Here is a 24,700-nt window from a genome sequence, read left to right as displayed (position 1 = left end):
GGTTGATTCTAACCCTCCGATCTATAGAGGGTTAGGATCAACCCTCTAACATTCAAATTGGAGGGTTAGGATCATCCTATGGAAATGATTTTTGTAACATAACCAATTTAGGCTATGGCCCATCTAATGGACGGTTTGGATCATCTTATGGTGTGGGCCATACCATACTTTTAATAAAGTGAGAGTGCGCTCATAAGAAAACAGAGTGTTGATAACATTTCCTTCTGTTTTTTATTTTATAATAATTTGCTACCAAACTTCTCCTATGGCAACTTCTCGGCATGTGGCAATCTGGGTGCAAAGGGTTATAAAGTTGTAAAATTACAAAAAAAATACTAATAAAATATAGAAAGTTATGACAATTACCGGAAAAACAGATACGGTCAAATCAGAGAATTATTACAATATATATTTGCGTTTGCGGGATTTGCGGGTGACCCGAGGGTTGACCCATACCCGCCCGGGTGGGGTTTGGGTACATGAAATGGCTACCCGCAGAATCGCGGGTATTTTTTACCCGTACCCGTTAGGTCCGTACCCGCACAGGTCGTACCCGTACCCGCGCGGGTTACCCGTTTGCCAGGTCTACCCATAAAATCTTCTCCGGATGATCCTAACCCTGACTGATCCGTGGAGGTTTCTATATTGTGCCGTCCGTGTTAAACCTTCACGGATCACTGGTTAGGATAATCCTATGGAGAAAATTTTATGGGCATGCCCTATCTACGTTGAGGCCCAGCAAATGAATGGTTTAGATCACACAAACAATGTGGGCCCAACAAATGGAATGGTCTATATTGTGCATGCCCCATCTAGGAAGGGACCATAATCAATCCCCGAAAAAAAAAGAAAGATTATGGAGAACGATATTTTCAATGTGAGGCACATGGGTTGTGAGTCCTACCAGCTGGTAGAGCAGAGGACTGAAAATCCTCGTGTCGCCAGTTCAAATCTGGTTCCTGGCACGTGGTTAATATATCGAATAGATACTCATACAAATGAATCGATATGGATCGGGATCCATATTCTATTCGTTAATAGTCTAGATCATGATACATACTTATCCATCTAGGGATATATCTAGATCCCCCATTTTTTTTTTTTTTTGATGGGTAAAGAAAAGAATTAGAAATTCTGGGGACACCCCTTCTAAGACCTTCACACCTACTAAAGTACGTAGTCACCCCATTTAAGAGTTAAGACCTTCTCACCTACTAAATTTGGTAGCCATTACAACAAGTTAGAAATTTAGTAAATGACAAAAATAACTAGAGAAAATGACCAAAAAAAAGGGCTTTCATTTGATAAAATCGTGTGAAGGGGGGAGTGCTGTAAATGACCAAAGTAGAGTGACTTTGACGAGTATACCCTTCCTTACATACGTTTTTCTCTCTCCCTCTCCCTCTCTCTCTCTCCCTCTCTCTCCCCTATCAAATCAACTGAGAACTATGATGATTACTTTCAGCTGTTGGAAATATAAATTTCAGAAAACCAAAGCACTTTACCCACCCACCTCTCTCTCTCTCTCTCTCTCTCTCTCTCTCTCTCTCTCTCTCTCTCTCTCTCTCTCTCTCTCCCTCTCCGGCGGTCTTCTCCGGCGGTCTTCTCTACCTCTCTCGCCGGTCTTCTCTACCTCTCTCGCCGGTCCTCTCTCTCCCCGCCACCGGCACAAAAGAGGTTGGTACCCCTCTCACTGTGACTTTATTTTTTTGAGAAGGGTTTTTTTTTTTTGGAAATGGCCTCACCGTGACTTTCTCCTTCACTTTTGTCAAAGATCAATGGTTAAAACCCAATAGAGTTTTGGAAAAAATGGTTTCAATCAATATTTGTGAAAAATCGTTTTTTAAAACCCTTAATATATTTTCTCATTTTTCAAAGATCAATGGTTTAAGAGATGGTTTAAAGCAATAGTTTGGAAGAAATATATTTTGAAACCCATAATCTGCATGGTTTAAACCACAAATTTGTAGAAAATCAATTGGAAATTTCGTAATTTCTGCAAAATCAATGGTTTAAACCTACAGTTTGTAAGAAGTTCAGATATCATTGGTTTAAACACCTAATATTTTACAACTCAGTTGAGAAAACAGCTAATTTTTCAAATAATTTGTCACAGATTATTTGAACAATCAATTGTTTAAACCAATAATGTGTGAGATATCATTGGTTTAAACCACTAATATTTTATAACACAGTTGAGAAAACCTCTAAATTTTCAAATATCAATGGTTTAAATCAATAATTTCTCACAGATTATTGGTTTACAACCCTAAAGTTTGAACAATCAATTGTTTAAACCAATAATGTGTGGGATATCATTGGTTTAAACCACTAATATTTTATAACACAGTTGAGAAAACCTCTAAATTTTCAAAAATCAATGGTTTAAATCAATAATTTCTCACAGATTATTGGTTTACAACCCTAAAGTTTGAACAATCAATTGTTTAAACCAATAATGTGTGAGATATCATTGGTTTAAACCACTAATATTTTATAACACAGTTGAGAAAACCTCTACATTTTCAAATATCAATGGTTTAAATCAATAATTTCTCATAGATTGTTGGTTTACAACCCTAAAGTTTGAACAATCAATTGTTTAAACCAATAATGTGTGAGATATCATTCGTTTAAACCATTAATATTTTATAACTCAGTTGAGAAAACCTCTAAATTTTCAAATATCAATGGTTTAAATCAATAATTTCTCACAGATTATTGGTTTACAACCCTAAAGTTTGAACAATCAATTGTTTAAACCAATAATGTGTGGGATATCATTGGTTTAAACCACTAATATTTTATAACACAGTTGAGAAAACCTCTAAATTTTCAAATATCAATGGTTTAAATCAATAATTTCTCACAGATTATTGGTTTACAACCCTAAAGTTTGAACAATCAATTGTTTAAACCAATAATGTGTGGGATATCATTGGTTTAAACCACTAATCTTTTATAACACAGTTGAGAAAACCTCTAAATTTTCAAATATCAATGGTTTAAATCAATAATTTCTCACAGATTATTGGTTTACAACCCTAAAGTTTGAACAATTAATTGTTTAAACCAATAATGTGTGGGATATCATTGGTTTAAACCACTAATCTTTTATAACACAGTTGAGAAAACCTCTAAATTTTCAAAAATCAATGGTTTAAATCAATAATTTCTCACAGATTATTGGTTTACAACCCTAAAGTTTGAACAATCAATTGTTTAAACCAATAATGTGTGAGATATCATTGGTTTAAACCACTAATATTTTATAATACAGTTGAGAAAACCTCTACAGTTTCAAATATCAATGGTTTAAATCAATAATTTCTCACAGATTGTTGGTTTACAACCCTAAAGTTTGAACAATCAATTGTTTAAACCAATAATGTGTGAGATATCATTGGGTTAAACCACTAATCTTTTATAACTCAGTTGAGAAAACCTCTAAATTTTCAAATATCAATGGTTTAAATCAATAATTTCTCACAGATTATTGGTTTACAACCCTAAAGTTTGAACAATCAATTGTTTAAACCAATAATGTGTGGGATATCATTGGTTTAAACCACTAATCTTTTATAACACAGTTGAGAAAACCTCTAAATTTTCAAAAATTAATGGTTTAAATCAATAATTTCTCACAGATTATTGGTTTACAACCCTAAAGTTTGAACAATCAATTGTTTAAACCAATAATGTGTGGGATATCATTGGTTTAAACCACTAATCTTTTATAACACAGTTGAGAAAACCTTTAAATTTTCAAATATCAATGGTTTAAATCAATAATTTCTCACAGATTATTGGTTTACAACCCTAAAGTTTGAACAATCAATTGTTTAAACCAATAATGTGTGAGATATCATTGGGTTAAACCACTAATCTTTTATAACTCAGTTGAGAAAACCTCTACATTTTCAAATATCAATGGTTTAAATCAATAATTTCTCACAGATTATTGGTTTACAACCCTAAAGTTTGAACAATCAATTGTTTAAACCAATAATGTGTGAGATATCATTCGTTTAAACCAGTAATATTTTATAACTCAGTTGAGAAAACCTCTAAATTTTCAACTATTAATGGTTTAAATCAATAATTTCTCACAGATTGTTGGTTTACAACCCTAAAGTTTGAACAATCAATTGTTTAAACCAATAATGTGTGAGATATCATTGAGTTAAACCACTAATCTTTTATAACTCAGTTGAGAAAACCTCTAAATTTTCAAATATCAATGGTTAAAATCAATAATTTCTCACAGATTATTGGTTTACAACCCTAAAGTTTGAACAATCAATTGTTTAAACCAATAATGTGTGATATATCATTCGTTTACACGCCTAATAATTTAGAACTCAGTTGAGAAAACCCCTCATTTTTCAAATATGAATGGTTTAAATCAATAATTCCTCACACATTATTTGTTTACACCCCATTCCATTGCTTCCTTTGTAGGGGCATAAACCACCATTCGACTGGTTCACTCCAAAGTACCATTCTATTGCATTGCACCAATACTAACCTCCCTTCCATGGAAAGGTATGTAGTCCCTTTCCATTCTCCTCTCTTTCCATTTTTAGCACATTTAAATTGCATTAAACAACTTCTAATCAGTGTTTAATTTTGTCTTTACAGGAGAGAGGAACGAAGGGCTTCTTTTGTCTTACACATCGACGGCACTCTAAAGGATGTGCTATCATTTGAATATGTGGGCGGCAAGATATTGCCTCTTATTGTTGGTCGGAGAGCAAAATATAGAGATTTTGAGAATCTAATTCATAGCAAAATTGGGACCAATAGAAGTGACGTTTCTCTATTTATAAAGTGTCGATATGTTTTCGACCCATCTCATATCATCTTATATGATATTCGAGATGACAACGACCTTGATCTAGTAATGATGCTCTTTGATAGTACGGTCATTAACACTGTGAGCCTATATGTAACTAAAGAGTTCAGATTCGGAGGGAACAATTCTCCGGAGCCTACGATTCCTTCCTCATTTGCAGAGGCTTCGAGGTCGAATATTAGTACTGTCCCCGTGGTTCCTGCATCACCGATTGTAACGGCCGTTGGTCGAAAAGAGAAAAGAACGCTTGGCGGTATTCATACCATAAATCGGTAAATTATAGTATTGAACGTTGGGTGCGATTAATATTCATTCCTTTCATTTGTAAATCAATTACTTTAACTTTAATTGGCTACCGATCTGCAGGTATGAAGTGGACTTGAATCGGGATTTTGAAGATCCCACTTTGAATGAGACCGACGCGATTGAGACCGACTTTGAGAAAAGCCAACCAGGCGTAAACGATTGGGACTTCTGTAGGGATTTTGGAGGTGATATTCATGCTATTGATTTGGTTATGATGAAGACGACTTCGGTTATGATGAAGAGGACTTCGGTTATGATGAAGATGACTTCAGTGACGATGATGAATTGGGTCATGAGGAGGAGGATGAACCTAGTAATTATGTAGGCGATGCTTTGGGAAATACCAATATAAGGCAGCCGATGGAAGCGGATGAAATGGTTGTAGGGGGTGATGAAGTAAATGTGATCGTGGGACCTGAGGATTTCACGGTCGGGGCAATATTCCCAAATCTTAAAGTCTTTCAGAAGAAAGTCACAGAGTACGCAATCCGGCATCGGTTTGTGTTTGTCCCACAAGAGACAAATCCCACAAAGTACGGCGTTAGATGCAAGGATCGTACATGCCCATGGCGTATCACAGGGACCACTTATACATATTATGTTAAGGTAAAAACATTTATCCCTCAGCACACATGCTCAAGCACAATGAAAGGGAACGATCATCCCATGGCTACAACAAAGTGGGCTGCTGAGTGCTCTCTAGCCTTATTCGAAAGCCCAAAAGATGTTAGGGATATGGGTAATGCGGAATTCCGAAATAAATGGGTAATGCGGAATTCCGAAATAAATCGCGGAATTCCAATTTCGGAATTCCGGGAATTTTTCAGAATTCCGCAGTAAGTTTCCCACGAATTTTTTTTTCCTTGTTTAATGTTTCCCCAAATTTCTCACTGATTATTGCCCACAATTTGTCATCTGATTTTTGGCCATGGAATTCTGGGTTCAAAACTGATTATTGGTCACAAATTTATTACCGACTGAAGTAATCAACTTTCGGCTTACATTGGATCTCAAAATCTAAAACAAATTTATAGAGTAAAAACCATCATCCATGTATTTGATATGATCCACATATAGAACAACAGAGATGTTTTCGTGTTGGAATGTGTACCACTTACATATCCGTGTAAAGCCTATCTTATTTACAACAGCATTTTCTGGTGGTTGGTAGAAAAAGACAAACCAAATACAATGTTGATATAAAAAACGATTCGGAATTCTTCCCAGCCTTTACCCACATATAAGCATTACAAGGATATTGTTTCTTACAAGCCTACATTTGAAATGAAATTCAACCTCGCCAAGCCTGCCTTGTTCATCAACTCCTACAAGTTCAGAACCGTGCCACACCGCCCTTCTAAGAAATCCTCCAACAATTGTCCTCTCATCAGCTCTATATCTGCTTGACTGAACTCTGGCGGAACGTCACGTGCCAGGCAGTCCATCTCCTTAAGCACAAACAGCCCGCAATCATTGCTGCAAAACAAGAACACATCATCGACCACGCTCTTCCACAATTAATTTAAACTTCGAAACTGATTTTAAGTGAAATTTATTACCTGTTGAGTTGTAAGGGCCTCTTCTCGACTTCCACCACTCTAAACTTGCTTACATTGAAGTCCCACATACTTATGTATAGCCGTTCAAGGAATCGTATCTATAAAACAATCCATACAAGCTAAGGATTTTTTATCACATTGAAATATAACCAAGGAAAGTGGGACCCGAACTCACCAATGGTACAACATCTCTATAGTAGATCTGCTCTCGCAAGGAGTTGAAGATGTAGAACTTCTCATCCACCATATCGAGGACCAGAAGAATCCAATGCTGAGGGACATGGAGCGGGAATAAGACTCTTTTTAGGGTAGCCGGCGGGTACTTATTTAATCGTTTCACAAACTTCATAACACTATCGGAGCCAGTGTAGTCTTTTCTAGTTAGACAATCCTAAACAAATAATACAAGAGAAGTTAATGGAGTGAGCAAAACAAATTCGAACCTTGTGAACAACCACCTATAAAAAATAACTTGTGATTGGGAATGAAAACTATCTATTCTTACATAGAGGAAGGTAGTAATGGCCACACAGGCTCTTTCTCCAGGCTTTTTTTTATTTTCGTCCCGAACGTTTAGATATTCGGCGTATACATTCATAATCTACGTAAAATAACATATAGAGATTTGAGACAAATATCGATGGTGAAAGAATTCAGCTCTAGAATAAATAACCAATTTATTTACCGGAGAACTTAACCACCCAATGGGGTTGTTAAGGATAAGCAAGTCCTCGGCACACAGGAACTCGCCGTCGACCTGTATAACTCGTTCGCTGCAAAACACCTGATAGTTTAGGATTTACAAAGGCTAGATAACTATATTGGAAAAGGGCTTCAATCCAATTTACCTTGGGGGAAGCGCAAGAACCTTGGGGAGCAACCGATGGCATTGCGGGTCTGCCACCAGCAATGCTTTATCATCGACCTTCTTAGTCCCGAAAGCCGTATACGGCGATCTAGTGTATTGAGAGGGTTTACTTTTCCTCAAACGCAGCTTCACTCCTCTCTCAATACTCCAAATCACTTTTGCCACAGATTTCAGTGGACTGTCGGGGATGGAAATCACATTCCGTTTTATTTCCTCCTCCAAGGAATCCTGCCTGGGGATGACTACCACCCCTCCGTCATCCCCTCCCATCATCTCCCCCTTTCCTTCATCCTGCAATTCGGCCTCCATTCCACCCGAGGCAATGATCCTCTTAAGCTCGGCTATTTCATTTTCATGTCGTACTGACCTCCTTTCAAGTTCTCTAACCCTCTCCACTAACAAATCAAAATCAGCCTTGCTTATAGACACATGGTCTTCCTTCACTTCCCTATCAACATCTCTTTTTCTCCTTGTCCTCCCCATAAAAGGTATGCGCCTCTGAAAAGTGGAAATGGAAAATTAGTAACATATCACTCAGAGAATGTACTATATAGTAATTGAATATAGACTTAAAATTCAGTACCTTAAGTAACATATCACTCAGAGACGCTATCGTTTCTTTCTCTAAAATCCGAATGTCTTGGAGGCATTCCTCAATTGTTGGGGCGGTCGCAGAAGCTTCTTTCTTATAAATGTATCAACAATAGAGAAAATTTAGATAACTTGAATATAACGACCCTATGCAAGAAAGAGAGTGATTTTTGTTACCTCTCCCATCACAGTATCAGCATCATCTGCCATGAAAGATAGCAGGCCCTCTTCTCGAGGAAGAGGTAGTAGGCACCTCACAACCTGAAATCGAATAGTTAATCTCGGTTAGAAAAAGTGAGTACTAGGGGAGTACAGAAGCTCTAGGTCTAACCTGGGTCTTCTTTAGCCTCCCATCACGGATCTGTCTGATAAGGGCTGCATGGTCACTCCTCCGTGTATCGATCCCTGTGATCCACTTTAATAGGCGTGGATGTGCATCTGGGGCTGAAGGTGCCCACAAGGTAGTATGCTCAAAGAGCCACACCTGGAATGAAGACACAGAGTCAGCCTTTAGAGAACAAAAAACCAAACTTACAAAAGAGTAATCATGTATATAATATATGTACTCTTCACCTGTAGCACAATAGCGCATCCGGTGATATATCCCGTCTTTCCGTTTTTCGAATATGAATCCAATGACTCTACCAGGAAGTCGTAGACAGGGTATGCCCAAGCAATTCTTCCCACGGTCTCTGCTCCTAAGTAGGTGAAGAGGCAAGATTTCGTCCTGTGATCCACAGGGTCAGCTCGGGCAAAAAGCACACAGCAGCAAAGAAGCAGCAACACATGTCTGACTGTTGCGTGGACCGATGCAAGATCATCCGATCTGGACTCCGCCCTTATAACATCTGCAATCTCACCAAATCTCGCTCAAGCACCGGAAAACCTCCAACCTTCGACCTCCTCTGTCGAATCCCAGTCTATTCGTATTCTATCTCCTACAAGGCTTAGGCTCAATGCCAATGCTAAATCCCTTACATCAAAGGGGAGTAATATGCCACCTATTTGAAATGCCCTAGACTTGGGTATCCAAGATCGCACGAGGACGGTCAAAATTGCCTTGTGCAATTTCAGACCTTCCAAATTAAGCAAGGCCCCAAATGGGCCGCGCTCTAGCATATCGGTATGTGCTTTCCTCAACTCAAGGGACCTGAAGAATTCGTCAAACTTAGAGGGGCAGCATCTCGACGTAGCATAAGACGCCTGCAAAACAAACCATTATTAGATATATACAACATTTTAAAAAATACAAGGCTTAAAAGAATAACGGAGGCATTACCATGGTTTGATGAGATGATCACTAGGGGGAAAAGATGGAATCAAATACACTAAATCAGATTTCGACCTGTTCAAACATAATGTGATCAAAAAAAGTTAACAACTGATTTAAACCAACTAATTTCTCAAATATTTCGGGTTTAAAATAATGATTTCCGATCAATTATTGGTTTAAACTATTGATTTTTCAAGAATTAGGGGTTTAAACAAATTGTATATATCAAATATTGGTTTAAACCATTATTGTTCAAAACTTAAGGGCTGATTTCCGAAATAGAAGGGGTCTAAACAAATGATTTGTCAAACATTATTGATTTAAACCATTTATTATTCAAAATTTAGGGGTTTAAACCAATGATTGCTCAGAAATTAGGGGTTTAAACCAATGCTCTATATCAAATATTGGTTTAAACCATTATTGTTCAAAACTTAGGGGCTGATTTCCGAAATAGAAGGGGTCTAAACAAATGATTTGTCAATCATTATTGATTTAAACCATTTATTATTCAAGATTTAGGGGTTTAAACCAATGATTGCTCAGAAATTAAGGGTTTAAACCAATGCTCTATATCAAATATTGGTTTAAACCATTATTGTTCAAAACTTAGGGGCTGATTTCCAAAATAGAAGGGGTCTAAACAAATTATTTGTCAACCATTATTGATTTAAACCATTTATTATTCAAGATTTAGGGGTTTAAACCAATGATTGCTCAGAAATTAGAGGTTTAAACCAATGCTTTATATCAAATATTGGTTTAAACCATTATTGTTCAAAACTTAGGGGCTGATTTCCGAAATAGAAGGGGTCTAAACAAATGATTTGTCAACCATTATTGATTTAAACCATTTATTATTCAAGATTTAGGGGTTTAAACCAATTATTGCTCAGAAATTAGAGGTTTAAACCAATGCTTTATATCAAATATTGGTTTAAACCATTATTGTTCAAAACTTAGGGGCTGATTTCCGAAATAGAAGGGGTCTAAACAAATGATTTGTCAACCGTTATTGATTTAAACCATTTATTATTCAAGATTTAGGGGTTTAAACCAATGATTGCTCAGAAATTAGAGGTTTAAACCAATGATTGCTCAGAAATTAGGGGTTTAAACCAATGCTTTATATCAAATATTGGTTTAAACCATTATTGTTCAAAACTTAGGGGCTTTAAACCATAGATTTAGTAACACATTAGGGGTCTAAACCAACCTTTAGGACTTTAAACCATAGATTTAGTAAAAAATTAGGGGTTTAAACCAACCTTTAGGGCTTTAAACCATAGATTTAGTAAAAAATTAGGGGTTTTGAGATAACTGATTTTCAAACTGATTTTTGTTTTCAAAACCCCTAATTTTTTGTTTCCCTAAAATCCTAAAAATTTGGTTTCCCTAAAATCCTAATTTTTGGTTTCCCTAATTTTTCAAAACCCTAAAATCCCAAAAAACAACTGAGAGGGAGAGAGTACCAACCTATGAGAGATGGAGAGCGAGAGGGTGCCGTTGAGAGAGAGGGCCGTCGAGAGGTCGAGAGAGAGGGTGCCGTGCCGTCGACGGAGAGGGCCGGAGAGAGAGAGAGGGTACCATCGAGAGAGAGGGCCGTTGAGAGGTCGAGAGAGAGGGTGCCGTGCCGTCGACGGAGAGGGCCGGAGAGAGAGAGTAAAGAGAGAGAAAGGCCGGAGAGAGAGGCCGGAGAGAAAGGCCGGTGATTGCGACAGAGAGAGAGAGAGAGAGAGAGAGAGAGAGGTGAAAATATCTTTGTGAAAATATCTTTTTACTCATTCCCAAAGTAAAAAAATAAATTCAATTGAGGGGTACTTTCATCTTGAAACACCCAAACAAGTCACTATCACTCTATATTAGTCATTTTCAAATCTCCCCTCTGGACACGCCATTATCATAATAAAGGCCTTTTTTTTTGTCATTTTCTCAAATAACTATTAAAGCAGCCCATATCCAATCTTTCTCTGTTAGTCGCCCATAGCCAGCCTCTCACCCAAATTTGGAAAAATAAATTGGATTTTTATTAGAGTCAGTTTCCCCTTTTTCCAGGCTTTTCTCCCCCTCTTCTGTCCCATTCCCACCCTAAGCTAATATTTAGTGGGAAAAAAAATTTTGATAGCAAAACATGGCCTTAGTAAATAGGGCTGATCCAAACCGTCCACTAGATGGGCCACAGCCTAAATAGGTCGTGCCCCAAAAATTATTTTCATAGGTTGATCCTAACCCTTTGATCTATAGAGGGTTAGGATCAACCCTCTAACATTCAGATCGGAAGGTTAGGGTCAACCTATGTAAATGATTTCCGGGACACGACCTACTTAGGTTGTGACCCATCCACTGGACGGTTTGGATCATCCTACGGTGCGGACCATACCGTACTTTTAATAAAGTGAGAGTGCCCTCATCAAAATACAGTAGTGCTGATAACATTTCCCTAAAGAAAATATATCTTTAAAGTCGAGAAAGAGTAAAGCAAACTAAAAAGAAAAAGAAGTCTGTGTGATTCTCCCACCAAGGATCAAATATGGTGGATGTTATCGTTAAAATACTGTTTGGAAGAAACAACAAGTTCTGAGAGCGAAGAGAGAACACCTACTGTGCCATTAGTAAATGAAAAAGAAGTTTATGGGAGGGATGAGGATAAAAAGAAGATTGTGAAACTATTGCTAGCCGATGTGAGTAATGAAAATGATGTCCCTGTTATTGCCATTGTTGGCATGGGGGGCTTGGGGAAAACCACACTAGCTCAATTGGCCTACAATGACGAGAGTGTTAAGGGCCATTTTGAGCTAAGAATGTGGGTTTATGTGTCTCAAACTTTTGATGTTACTAGAATTGTAAAAGCAATTTTAGAATCCGCAACTCGAAGTCCAACTGATCTTACACAGTTGGATGGGATGCAAGAAAGCCTCCGAGAAATAATATGTGAGAAGAGATTTTTGCTTGTCCTTGATGACGTATGGAACGAAAATAAAAAAAACTGGGATAATCTAAAGAATATCTTAACATGCAAAGGAAAAGGAAGCAAAATCATTGTAACTACTCGTAAACAAACGGTTGCATCGATTATGGGTGCGCTTCACGAATCCCCCCACTTGACTGGTTTATCAGACGCTGATTGTTGGTCTCTGTTTGAGAATCAAGCATTTGAACCAGGGAAGAGTAAAGAGCATCCAAACTTGGTTACAATTGGTAGAGAGACCGTCAAGAAATGTGGGGGTGTTCCTTTAGCAGCTAAGGCATTAGGAAGCCTCCTACGTCTCAAAAGGGAGGAACCTTCGTGGTCGTCTGTAAGAGACAGCCAAATATGGGAATTACAAGATGATGACATTTTGCCTGCTCTAAGATTGAGCAACACCAATTTACCTTCTCATCTAAGGCAGTGCTTTTCTTTTTGCTCTATATTCCCTAAAGGCTCTACAATTGTGAAAGAAGAACTTATTCTTATGTGGATGGCTAATGGCTTTGTTACCCCTAAGGGAGGAATGGAATTGGAAGACATTGGAAATGAGATTTTCAATGATTTATTAGGAAGGTCTTTCTTCCAAGACATAGAAAAGGACGATGGAGGAAATATAATAAGTTGCAAGATGCATGACTTGGTACACGATCTTGCACGGTCTGTTATTGGGAACAAGTGTTATATCGTGGATTCGGAAAAACCTGATAATATCCCTCCGTCGACTCGATATGTCTATTCATTATCAGAATGTCCGAGCTTGTATAAGGCCAAATCCATACGAACGATGCTATTGGGCTTTGAATTTCAATGCAGGATCCCTGAAGAGATCGAGGAAAACTTGATCCTTAGAGACATCGAGAAATTTAGATACTTGCGATGGCTAGATCTAAGTAGATATGATGTTAACCCACATTCAATATGCAACTTGAAACAGCTAAGATACCTTAGCCTCTCCGATACTAACATCAAAACTTTACCTGAATCGATTATCTACCTACAAAATTTGCAAACATTGAAACTACAAGAGTGTTGAAGGCTCCTTAATCTCCCACCACTAGGGCAGCTTCCCTCACTCAAGAATCTTGAGATAGGAGGAATGCCTTCAGTGAAGCAAATCAACAAAGAGTTTTACGGTAACAGCACATTGAATGGATTTTCATTTCCATCTTTGAAAAGACTATTGCTACGTGTTATGGGTAATTTAGAGATGTGGGCATCAGTGGAGAAAGGAGGAGCTTTTCCTTGCCTTGATGAATTGAAGATTGAAGACTGCCGAAAGTTGATCACCCTGCCATGTTTTCTGCATCTTACCTCCCTTGTGATTTATAATCTTGGTGTGATGTCATCCTTTCCAGAAAGCTTTCTACAACACGGTAATGCACTCCAACATTTAGAAATTAGGGATTGCAACAAGTTGAGGAGTCTTCCTAGGGAGCTGGACAATTTCGTTGCTCTCAAGTCATTGATCATTTCGGATTGTAAGGAGCTGGTGTCTTTGCCAGATGGGCTACAACATGTCACCACACTGCAACACCTATCCATTGAATACTGTTGGAGGATGCAGAATTTGCCAGAGTGGGTCGAAAAGCTCACATCGTTTCGATCTTTGACCATCAACAGTTGTTTTAATATGACTTCATTGCCCGCCGGACTACAACGCCTCACCGCACTCCAAAGACTGTCTATTTACAGCTGTCCAAAATTGGAAATTGAGGAGATGACGCGAAAGCGAGAGAGGAGAGGATTGGCACAAGATAGCCCATGTACCGGATATCACCATTTTCTGATGCCTTTGCCAGGTTCGTTATTTTCTCATCCGCTCTTCTATCTTTTAATAACCGGTGTCTTTGCACTCTCTTTCTTTCCTTAATCTAACTTATCTACACCAAATAAATAATGTTAATATACACCCAACACCTCCTTCATTTAGAGTTTTCTTTCTCAACTTATGTGGAATTGCATATGTTTTATTCCATCATTTATTCTTACAAATTGTCCAATGTATCATTCTTTTTTTAATGAAAATTAAAAGATGCCCATCGTGGGTAATTTTACAGTCTCAAATTATATTTCTTCATTTCCCTATAAAAACAAAACGATCTTTTCTGGCAAAACAAATTATATTTTGTTAAATAATAGTTTTTGTCCAAATAAAAAATTCTTGTTTTATATTTTCAGAAACATTTTCCAAAAAAGTTAACGTTTTGACTGTTTCTTGCTTTCAAGGTGTGATAGTCAAGTAAACCAAAGCCTACTTCTGGGACCCTCCTTCCTTTGTTGTTTGCATTGGTTATGCTCCCTGTTTGGCTACAATTGGGAGGATTTTCAGTTCAGGATTTGCTCTGCTCTTGTGGAAGAGGTCTATGCTGGTTTCTGTAAGTTCATTCAGGTTATGGTCTGCTCTTGGGGCAGAGGATTGATGCTTAGTGTTTGCTTCTATTTTCAGTTTAGTACTAAAGGCTCTGTTGTGGAGGTTTTAAGGGTTGTTTCCTTGTAATTTGTGCAAGAGCTGTTCTCTGATTGTTGTGTTCTTGTATTGTGTTATCCCATGTTATGTAAGAGGCAAGGCTTCTTGTCCTCCTCTTGGATTTTTCAATAGATTTCAGATGTGGATTCTAGTGTGGAGAATGTGGTTTGTAAGGGCTTTATTAATTTCTTCATCAAAATTTAGTGAAATGTATTTCTCATAAACACTAACAGTATCTCCGTTTGTATTTTTCTAGAGGCTTATTAGTACCACTAAATTCTGTCCCTTCTTTTCTTGATGCTTACTGCTATCACTAAATTTTCTACTTATTTATGCCTGGTTTGGATTGCAAGAAAAGCATTTAGAATCAGATCCAAAGGATCCATTAAACTATATGGGTCCGGTGACAATCCTAGTGTCAATGAGAAGGATCCAATAACGATCCAATTGAATCCCGATTAGAATATTCCTCGGATCCTATGTTTGGTGTTCAAATTCACGCTGTTCGTCAGATCATCCAACATCCAACAACAAGAAAAACCCAAGATAAAAGAAAATCATAACGGGCCCACTATTAAATAATAGGGGCTGCACTGCTGCAGTGTGATTAACATCTGATAATAACCTTGGTAAAGAAATGAAATGATCTATGTGTAGTGAGGAATGCTAGAATGAGATGAAAGGGCTCTCCAATTGGCTGCATCACCAAAGTGACTTTTACATTTTAGAGTGACGTTCAGCCAATGGGGGGAGCCCTTTATATTTTGGGCAACTAGAAAGCATACAGGAGCCATACCTACAGGCTACAACAAGCAACATCCGAATTTGTCATAAACTACCAAATTAAAGTCATTGAGGGCATGTTTGGCGACCGTGACAATTTTAACTATAACATGAATGTTATTACAAGTTCATAAATTCCCAAGACAATGGATTGTTTTCCCGCCATATTGATTGTATTTAAGAAAATCCGTATGATATTAACAAAGAAAACCCTTCAACATAGTCAAAAGTTCTAAAATGTCTAAACTCATCTAAATATAACAAGCATACTTGTAGCATCTAAAGATTCCCGAAACAAAGGGAAAAGGTAATTATGATGAGTTTAAGAACCTAGTGGATTATGAATACACATGCTCAGATCTTATTCCCAATAAAAAACATAACAAGATATTCAATCCCAAAATCAAAATCTTGATTTGTCTGCAATCTCCTAACATATCTAAAAATATTTTTAAAACAAGGAATTAAACATAGTCAAAAGTATGATCCAAAGGCATACAAGTATAACAAGCATGTTTTAAGTAGCTTTAAAGTCTCTTCTATATTCAAAAACTTTGACTCAAAAACCCTAGATAACCAGGAGAAAAGTACGGAATGTGGACACGGATAGTGGACCCTACCCATGCTATTCTTGGGTATAGAATAGTGGACCCCATCTAAAAAAGATTAAAACATGATGTAGGGGAAAATACTTTCCAGGAAAAGCTTTTTCTGGAAAAGATGAATGACATTTGGAAAGTTACGTGCTTAGTATATATTATGGATGGATGGATGGATGGATATTTTTAGTTTAGTGCTTTATCTTTGTGCAATTGGGTTGTATTTTTTTACATGCTTCATCTTAGATTGCAAACAACTACACTATGAGCATAATTTTGGACTTTAGTTCTAAATAGTAAACACGCACCAATCTAAGAAAAGTAGAGCTACAAAGACCCTTTTGCCTTTCCTGACACCATGACAGAGCCCAGTCTCAACCAGTCTCTCAACCATGAGGCTGTGCTCTGATGTAATACAATGACTACGCTCATAATGGCATATAGTGAGTCTCCTCACCTTTGAATGACCTAAAAGATTCATTTGAAAGGCACACTTTGGGTTAAGGAAATTAAAAAAACAATAGAAAATGGCCAAAACGAATACAAATACTACCTACATGTCTAAGAAAATGATATAAACAATCCCTTATTTTAATGATTTCACTCTTTGTTTTCACCATTATAGATATTTTCTATCAGTAGAAACATCATATTCTTTGTTCAGTTGCGATAATTGATTGCAGATTTGACATGTATCTTTGCAGATTTGACATTGCGATAAGAAGGTAGCCTTCAATATAAGTTGATATCCCTCTAAATAAGTGTTTTTTTAGAATCGATTTTGAGTCCAAAATAGATTACTGGACACAAATTTGCCTTTAATTTTGAGTCCAATAATCAGTTATGGACTCAAAAATCGATTCTCAAATCCAAAATGAATATATCAGTCATTTTGGAATAGAAATAAGATCCAGAATTGTGGAGCCAAAAAATTGCAAAAATAAAAAGGCAGGCCCCATTTGTCGAGGACCGATTGTGAGCCCAAAGATGATTATTGGACTCACCATCAGTTCTCTCAAACAGACAGGGCGTCAGTACTTCATTCCTCTTGTATAAAAAAACAAAAAGGAAATTGTGAACAAAAGACCTGGAAGAACCCCATTCTTGTGGAGTGTAATCTCTGCAATTCGAAAGCCGTTGCAATCTCTCCAATAAGCAAAATCTGCATGCTCGACAATCAGCTAACAAACAACCCCTTGCCGACAATAAGCGAACGAACAACCCCCTGCCGATTCACAAAGGCAGACTAAATTAGAAAAAGAATTATTCAAAATCTCAAAAAGAAAAGAAAAAACGCCACATAAATTCAAGAGAAGGGGAGGGAGAGATATTATAGGAGATTTAATTGCGTTAGAAAGAAAGAGATATAATAGGAGCTTTAATAGCTTTTAATAGGAGATTTAATAGCTTTCTTCCCTATAATAGAAGATTTGCCAAATAAAGAGGGCTTTTTAAAATTGTGGAATAGAGGAGGGGCTGACACGTGGCAGCACCACGGCGTAAAGGATTCCACTTTACTTATATATATATATATATATATATATATATATATATATATATATATATATATATATATATATATATATGATATATGATTTCTCAATGCCAAGTTGGAAATTATATGGCAAGTAGATTAAGGGAGGAAGGGGAGGGCTGCCACATCAGTGGTGAACAGTAAACCTCCCTTCCTCTTTATTATATATAGATTTGGTTTCTCGAAGTTAGAATAGGAGGATTCATTTGTTAGAGAAGAGTCCTATGGTTGGTTGGAGAGGTTGTTAGAGTCAGAGAAGAGAACCGTGCCTTTTCTTTGCGTGGTTAGTTGTGAGAGGATTGTGGTTAGAGTTATTGTTAGAATAGGATACTATTTGTTAGAATTAAAGTACAAAGTTAAGGTGAAAACTGAGGGAGGTGAATAGTAACAAGTAAACGTTAAATAGAAAACTTCGTACCCAAGCCTTGCAACCAGGCCGGTTGGTCTCGAGTTTATAGATACATTTGAATCAAGTGTATTAAAATTTGGCCCCACCATAAAAATGTTATCGATTTTGAATAAAAATCTTAACGAACGATTGTTTGCCTTAGCTAGGCTTAGGTATTTAGATTCTACAAGGGTCATTTTGTCCTTTTATCAAGTTATGTGGAACTATTTTTTTTCTTTTTTTAAAATACCGTATAAAATCTCTTACTAAACATGTTTCTTTCTCTCCTTTGTCATTTGTTTTCCTACTAAGAAAATTTTTCATTGGAATATTTTTTCCATAGAAAAATTTAACTGAACATTTTCTTAGGTTAACTATTGTGTAACATGAATTTTTGGACACCTTCAACTCTTTTTTTTTTACGGGCTGATACCTTCAACTTCACGGTTGTCCCTTGTGCCGAAATAAGGTATATTATTATCATTTTATAAAACTAAGTGGACATTTTTGAATAAGTTTATGTCTTGTGATGTGACGAGAAGGTCTATTCATGTCATCATTCATCCATAAACAAAGAAAATTATGGAAACAAAGAAAATTATAGATATGACATCCTTGAAATTTGAGAAAAGTACGGAATGTAAATAATGATAGCAACATAGTACTAATCGAGGATACATTTCATCTTATCTACGAAAACGCATGATTTGGCATCATTTGCAATGGGGGACCAAAACCGAAGAAACAAAATCTATATTTTAATAATTGCGTGCCCATAAAACCTTCTTTGGTTCCCATGGGGCCCACAATTTTTGGCTGATCTAAACCACTCAATTGTTGGACCCCAACGTATATACGGCGTGCCCATAAAATATTCTCCTTAGGATGATCCCAACCCACTGATCCGTAAGGCTCTGTTTGGTTGCTTTAGGGTGTTGGGGTTTGGGTGGAATTAAAAGTCAAACTGGATTTGGGTGGGATGTAAGTCAAAAAGGAGAAAGCTGGCATCTTTGAAAAGTGGTGTTTGGTTGTAAAGGCAAAAGGTGGAAGTTTGCTGGAAATGACAGACATTCCTGCATTTGGTTGCAAGAATATGTTGAGGAGAGGTGTGGGAAAGTTCAAAAAGTGGCATTTGGTTGACGGAATTTGTAGAGGAGCTTTGAGGAGAAGTTGTAAAAGTTGCATTTGGTTGGTTGAATATAGGTGGGAGACTATTCAATGTTATGTTTATTTTCAATGCTTGGGCTTGGTTATATGAAAAAAATATCGGCCACACTAGAGGATGATCTAGGCCGTCCAGTTGATGGGCCACACCATAAATAGGTTGTATGTTATGCCCAATAATTCATTTGTATAGGACAATGTAAAGAAACCTGTGATAATTACTTGATTTGTTTTGGAATAATGATCACATCTGATTCTTTAATGAGACTGCACTTTCCACAAGGTCCTGTTCGACTTGCAGAAATTTTCTGGAGAAGTTCGGAAAAGAAAAACTTTTCTAAAATTATTTTTCTTTTTCATTTATTTTTCCTACAAGGACCTTCAATTTATAATCATCTCTCTAAATAGGCTGTAACCATATCATTTCCCTCAAAATCGTGGTAACAAAAAACTTTCCTAGGAAAATCTTTTCCAGAAGAAATGTTTTTCTTGCAATCCAAACATGGATGAATTGAAATGATACCAAAATTGCTCATATTTTCTTACCCAACAGACATAAGAATAAGCACATATTTTGCTATCTGGCAAGATCAGTTGGAATTCAATGAACAAAACTGTCAGTAAGGCATGGAGTAACTGGTAAAATTTTCACATAATGGCCATGTTTGGCTGCCATGAATTTTTGTCCATGGAATTTTAGTTTTAGTTTATCAAGTGGTAAGAGATGAGTAGGGAGGGTGGGAGAAGGATAGACTAGAAAGGACATGAGGAGAGGGTGAGAGAAGGCTGAAGACAAGGAAAAGAAAAACTCTAATCAAAATACAATTTATTTTTCCCTGCTTTTTAACCCCTTCTCCTCTGTCATGCAATCTCTACTCTCTCCTTCTCCCACCCTCCCTGGCCCTCTCACATCACTTAATAAACAAATATTCGATGGAAAAAAAAATCATGGCATCCAAACATTACCTGAAGGTAATTTTTCGTCATAAAAGATGATAAAGATATTAAAGCCAAACAATCAAATTGTGTGACCAAAACATGTATACTTCAAAGACATTCATCAAACTTCCTTTGTTGAACCCAAAAAAAAAAAAAAAAACCCTGCATCGTTCAGTAGGGCTAAAGAGCAATCACCTATTGGAAATTCTGGAGAAGGTCACTAATAAATGCACTGTTAATGGTTTCTGTTGGTACCATAGAATTACAAACACTAGATCTCAAGCTTCAAATATTATAAATAGAAGGCTCTACTGGGCCTTGTCATAAGCAGCTATATTTTGGGGTTCACATTGAGGACTAAAAAGGCGGACAAGCAGAGCTGTCGTCGAGCTCATGGATACCGCTCCACAAGCAGCCCACTGAAGACTCCGTGGAACTGTTATTCTGGGACCTGCATAAGTATGTAAACCATATGCTTGATGAGGTCTATAAGCATTGAAAAAAAAGGGCTAAAAAGGATAGTACATATCAAACTGTATGATATAAGCATTTAAAGATAAGCATTGCCATCCCTACTATATAATTGGTTCACATTCTCATTGATCCTAACCATCCAATTGAAGGGTCACCTAAGAATAAGCACATGTTTTGCTATCTGGCAAGATCAGTTGGAATTCAATGAACAAAACTGTCAGTAAGGCATGGAGTAACTGGTAAAATTTTCAGAAACAAAGAAAAAAGGAAACCCTTTTCCTATTTCATAATCCATTGTCAATCTCTGCATACAACACATCTTGAATACATCTTTCTCCAATATTACCCACTGTCATCCACTTAACAAAGGCTTATGAATTCTGTTGCCATAAAGGGTGGAGGCTGTGGAGCTAGCCATTCTATTAATCTGCTCCCTCCCAAGTGTGTTGAAATCTGTTCCCTTCCATTGCACGATGTCCAATCTGATAATTTTGTGCATTTTTATCTGTTCACACGAAGCCTAAGCATATTTTTCGTATGAAGTATAGCTGAATCATGTGTTCTGAACTTTCTAATTATTTTCCAAGTGAACTCGAAAATATGGCACTGCATATGGCTTGTGATAACTGTCCGTTCACTTAATACGTTGTGTGTGTTAGCATCTTAGATCTGATTGAATGCTGCAATTTTTTAAAAAACTATACCATAAAATACTATATGCATAGGAAAGTACATGAAAGGGCTTGAAATATTTAAAACAGCTGTACTGAATTAGTTTCCACTAGAACAACTTTGTTGATACTTGAGTACTGTTAGTTCAGCAAAGACAATGGTTTCCTTATTCATTGATGCAAATATGGTCTCTTTGATGCAAACAACTCAAATGCTTCCTTCGATACACCATCTCTAATCATAACAGCCATTGAAAAAAAAAATTCTAATCATAACACCAACAGTGGGAATATCCCAACTTACGAAGCGCATAGGAGCAACAGTAGCTTCATTACATATGATATAGAAATTGGAGATTTGAGGCAAACCAATATAGAATTAACATTCAAGTGTATTTAACATTCGAAGTAAATGATTTCCAGTAAATTCAAGTGCAAATGATTTCCATACAAACCCAAGTATATTTAACATTCGAAGATTAAAATAAAACAACTACTAAAGCTAAAAGCCACGATGCAAGATCAAAGCTGTCCTTCAAAGGTGATATTCTTCCACTGTAACTGATCCTTCTGTAAGAAACAACACAGTGCAACCTAAGTGTAAGAGGAACTGGGCACAACAGAACTTGTTGAAGCTTGGGAATCCGCATGAATGTTCGTATCTTCTTTTATATCTTTGGTACGGCCACTAATGCCATGGAAAAACGCATTAAAGTCAGCTTCAGCCTCCTCCCTACTCCTATAGGAACGAAAGCACGCTCCACTAAACCCGTTAACTTGAACATGACAGTGTTGCCAACTGTCATAAACGCCTACCTGCCTTCCCTTAAAAACGACATAGAACTTGTTTTTCGCCATTAACCTGCAGAAATGCACATAGAACATTGAAGTACTGCTACATTAGTTGAAGTGTTCTTTTATACCCATTCCTGACTGTGCAACCATCCCCGTCCTTGGTTATTGCTTCTGGTAACTATGGAATTAGTAAGTTGGTTTTTTTCCCACAAGATTAGAAGATTAAAATCTAATCATAACAGCCATTAAAAAAAAATTCTAATCATAACAGCAACAATGGGAATATCCCAACTTGAGTTACAGTGACAATATCCAAAACAACAATGCCAATTGATTTATCTAGTATAGAATTTCAATAACTAGAAATAGTGAAAGAGGGTTTCATCATTTTTGTCATCAACTTTTAGAGCCAACAGTGGGAATATCCCAACTTCCTGAATGATAGGAGCAACATTTTCAGTGTAAAAATACAAAGCAGTTTTCAGTGTAAAATTTCAAAGTCCATCAAGCAACAGTACCATGGTCATTTCAGTTTCTTACCAATACCCAATTGGACCAATTTGATGGTTATGGTCGTCTGATTGATACAACTTTTCGATCAATGGACTAAATAATTTTTACTTTTGCATTTCAGAACATCAAATATAACCAAAAAAAATAAGTGCAAATAAAGAAAATGTAGAAAAACTAGCAGAAACACAAGCCAGAAAAGAATCAAAGATACTAGCAGAAACCCAAACATCCGTATCTCTCAAATGCAAACAAACAAAGCATAGTACCTACGAGTGCAAATCCACATAATACATAAACATGTTCCATGGCATATCCAAACAAACAAAGCATAGTACCTACGAGTGCAAATCCACATAGTACCTACAAGTGCAAATCCACATAATACATAAACATGTTCCATGGCATATCCAAACAAACAAAGCATGGTAAACAACATCTACTGATAATAGCAGCATCAAAGACCATAGTCGGAGGAATGGCGGACAGTAGAGCGACGATGAAGGAACTTGTTGACAAACAATACACGCATGTCCTTCGGGCGGTTCAGAAACCCACGACCCTCTTTTCCGTTTACAACCAAGTAGTCGTAAATGTCACAAATGTCACCACGTTCAAGGCCCTCTATCTCCTGTAATGCTTCCATCACCTTTTGGCATTGGATATCACCCCTCTCATTCCTAGCATGAAGGGTGGAAGCCATGTCCTTCACGCTTTGAGTGAAATCCAGTACACACTCCTTCATGTCAGACACACCTCTCTTCTTCCTCTTAGAAGAAGCAACAGATTGACTTCCACCTGCAGCAGCACTTGTTTCCATTGGAGTACGTGTCGGAGTGCGCTGCGACCGCTGCCCGACCTCAGGTGGCGAAATCCTACTAGGGGAAGGTACCTGAGGTATTTCTTCGGTCGGAATATAACTCGGCATGTCGTCGTACTGAGACCCAGTACCAATAAAATCAAATTGAGACAAAGTGTGTTCAGTGTATTCACTCTCCTCATTGGCCACGTTGACGACGTAGGCCTCCTCCTCAGAAGGCCGCATAACATTCTTATTTGTTTTTTTGTAGGTTCCATGTGCATATTCATCTCCAAATATTTCAGCCATCTCCCCATAAAAATCATGACTCTGACTGAAGTACCTCTTCCTGTTAGGATAAGACTAGGAATAAAACAAAAGCAGATCAGTTGAAAGCTAGCGGTTTGCATTATATAACTAAAAACACCATGGATATGCTTATACTTAATACCTTCAAGTATTCCATGGCAACGTCCCTTGTAACTACGATTTTCTTTTTCTCTTCATCCCATCCAAAGCCACTTGTGGCAAGCATCTCAGCCACAATTCTGTAGTTGCCTTTCATTGTCTTAACATGGTTTTTCACTTGTTCAAACGTCAAATCGGTACCGCATGCCTTATTAACTTCAAGTAGTGCATACTTATACGCACTCTTCTTGAAGCCGTTGGGAATTTTGCCCCCCTCTATGGCCTCATGCCTAAGGGCCTGTAATAACACCAAGTCCATCTCAGATGTCCACGACGCATTTTTTCCCTTACCTTCATCAACCGCATATTTTCCCTTCCCATCATCAGCCGATCTTTCCATTCCCTGCCTCATGTAACAATATCATATCATAATCCATAACAACATTCATATTACCTCAAAGAAACACATTAAACCTTCCACTGGAACAATAAAAACAAACATGCATGAAATCCCATTACAGTACCATAAGTAATAAGATAAAACTTAGAGAACCACAACAGTTTACAGTAGCATAAGTAATAAGATAAAACTTAGAGAACCACAACAATTTACAGTACCATAATTTCCATAAGATAAAACTTAGACAATCACCACAGTTTAGTGTTTGCAGGACCATAACAATACTTCACTTAAGAGTATCAAATTAACTACACAATCCAAATTTCAAAACAAAATAAACAGTTCGACA

General features: G+C 37.2%; 1 pseudogene; it reads left to right on the top strand.

Moving 5' to 3' along the window:
• Nucleotides 1-11,989: 11,989 nt before the first annotated feature.
• Nucleotides 11,990-13,242, top strand: LOC143859006 (putative disease resistance protein RGA3 pseudogene; annotated as a pseudogene).
• Nucleotides 13,243-24,700: the final 11,458 nt, after the last annotated feature.

Source organism: Tasmannia lanceolata, unplaced genomic scaffold, assembly GCF_043159265.1.
Source record: "Tasmannia lanceolata isolate RefF3 unplaced genomic scaffold, GAP_Taslan_0.1 ptg000029l, whole genome shotgun sequence".
NCBI classification, from domain to species: Eukaryota; Viridiplantae; Streptophyta; class Magnoliopsida; order Canellales; family Winteraceae; genus Tasmannia; species Tasmannia lanceolata.
Note: the sequence above shows the minus strand (reverse complement) of the source record. Positions and strands in the feature narration are given on the sequence as shown.